Here is a 2,936-nt window from a genome sequence, read left to right on the forward strand (position 1 = left end):
ATACTTTATACAGATAAATGGGTGTGTTACTGGCTATGCAACATAACATAAGTCTTTATGATTGAGACTTGTATGGGTGAATATATCTGAGAAATAACAAGAGGGGTGATTCACAGTAAATATTTCTAGAACATCTTCTCACATGTTTTTAATCCACACAACTTTCAAGGCAGAAGTGGAAAAAAAAAATTTACTCCAGTCTTCCCACTCTAAAAATAAGATAACTGATCTCCAAAGAGATTTTTGTCTCAAAGTATTGTAAAACAGCTGCTTCATAGGAGAAGATGGAGGAGAAACAAAACATTGTGACCTACATCTTATTGTTTTGCTTTATATTTGCTGCTAGCTTTCTAATAGATTATGGTTTTCTCATCGTGTTTTGAAATTTTTATGATCCTTGCAAAAAATCTAAGAGGCAGATATTATTTCCATTTTACAGATTAGAAAACTGAAGCTCTTAGCATTATCTTTTTTTCTTGAGTCACAAACTGAAATACATGCTTTTTAATACAGGTAATCATAGCTATTATAGGTTGAGTGCTTTCCATAAATCACACTCTACGTTAAATTCTTTATATAACACTTATTTAATTCTTCCAATAGTATGAGTTAGATTTTTAAAGTCAGCATTTTACAGTTGAAGAGACTGGGACGTTAGAGAGGATAAGTTAAGTCTCATCCCTTATTAGTGGTAGGAGAAGGTTTGAAACGAAGTCCATCTGACTTCAGAGAAGTCCTTCCTATACAAAAGCACTTAATGCTGGAACTACATTCCATTAGGTCTATCTAACCTTTCAAGTGTGTGGTCGTGTATCCATTTTGTGAATTTGAGAAAAGACAAATATTGTCAGCCATGATATTAACTTCCTTTTTTTTTTTCTAATTTTGATTGTACTTCCAAGACCTGAGACCTTACATTACTACAGATAGAAATATTAAAGTTGAACAACTTGGTTCCAACTTAATAAATAATAATTTATGGTAGAGTAGTAGCAAGTGTATTTTAAAAATTACTGTATATATTTGATTTGGCAGAGTTCTATGGTAATGAGGGCCAGATCATTGGTTATAACCCCAATTTGTTTCATGAATGTGGACTGTATATCCAAATTTAATGTAGCTGTTTAGTAAATGCAAGCACTTGATCAAGAAGGTGAATGATTCAATAACATTCATCTTTGTGACTTGGAAAAATTTTAAAGCAAAAGACCTATTGTTGATAGGTTAATATTTTTTTTACATATGAAAATGGGCAGTTAATTTTAAATAAAAGCAATAAACACTCTCTATAACTCAAGTATAAAGTTATAAATACAAATGCATAGCAGCATATTAACAGAGTGACAGCAAAGAAAGTTGTCATAAATAGAGATTTACACCATTATCCACCCCAATAAATATAAAATAAACAAAAAGATGCAAAAAATAGTGGAGATAACACCATATATTTTGAAACTAAGAAAGAGCTCAACGTGCATTGCAAATAAATGCATGTAGAAATTTATGATTTATATAAAATTGAAAAGGAACTTTGAGAGAAGATGCGGAACTCTTGAAGTTATGAGCACATTGCAGCAAAAGCAAGAAGTGAAGTAGTTTGATGGTCCCACTAATTTTTTCCAGCACACAGTTATAAGAGTTGATCATGCTTCAAAAAAGACAAGTACCTCGCTATAACCCAACATTGATAATTGGCAAGGTAATGGGGCTGTGAAAAAAGACTTGTGTGCCATACAGATGTTGGAACACAGCTGATTGGGCATGAAGAATTTTATATTGCTATTTCTCATAAAACAGACTTTCAGAACAGTTGGAGAGAAGCAACCAGAAAGCCTTTTGGAAGAACACAATAGCTTTAACTATAGAGTAGCTACAACACTTGCCCAAAGGCGTCATTTGGTGAGAACAGCATGCTGAATAAGGGGGGCTGCCTTGTAGCTACACTGGCTCTTCTTTATTGTTCTGAGGGTCAGAAATATGATTGTCCAGGGAAAATTGGACTAGAACCTACAGAATTCCTGATAAGTCCCATACTAGAGACCAAATTTAATAAAGCCGCACCTTCATTTATAAATTTGAGCTAACAATAAACCCCATTTTATCCTAATTATTATTATATTATTATAATTATTATTACTAGTATTGTTATATATAACATATATATATAGTTACATAAAATGGAAATCAGTTGGTATTTCCTTTTAATTATCTCAAAATATTGACGTACAAATGTTTTTGGTTACAAGGATTAATTTTGTAATGCTTGAGTCATATCTGGCCCATCACCCAAATAGTGTTCCTATTTTTGTTTTTTTATTTCAGGATATTATGAAGGTACAAATAGTGTTCATTGTATCCGTTAGGTAGGTTTTCGTGCCTCCTTTCCTCCCCTCATCCCCCGCTTGATTTCCACTGAATTATACTTTTCTCTGTGCACATGTGTGCTCATTGCTTAGTTTCAATTTAATAGCAAGTACATGTGGTGTTTGTTTTCCCATTCTTTAGATGCTTCACTTTGGAGAATGGTCTCCAGTTCCATCCAGATTATTGCAAAAGGCATTAATTCATCCTTTTTTTATGGCTGAGTACTACTCCATGGTATACATACACCACATTTTGTGAATCCACTCATGAATTGATAGATACTTGGGTTGATTCCATGTCTTCGCAGTTGGTATTTTCTTTAGGATCTTTACTTCTTAAATTCCAAGTGAAGAAGGCCTGTGATTTTTTTTTTCTTTCTATTTCGCAATCCACTTTGGTGATTGAAGTAACAGTAATTTTATGAAATACAAGGTGAAAAATTTATACAATCTGAAGAGAAGCCAGAGTATAGTTTTACGAAATAAATTGGGTAAGTTTACTCTTTTACTATTTGCTGTAGCAACTTGTAGAAGATAGAAATTATATGTGTCATCAACGTTTAGAAAAACTTA

Source organism: Propithecus coquereli, unplaced genomic scaffold (genome assembly GCF_000956105.1).
Source record: "Propithecus coquereli isolate 6110/MARCELLA unplaced genomic scaffold, Pcoq_1.0 Scaffold325, whole genome shotgun sequence".
NCBI classification, from domain to species: domain Eukaryota; kingdom Metazoa; phylum Chordata; class Mammalia; order Primates; family Indriidae; genus Propithecus; species Propithecus coquereli.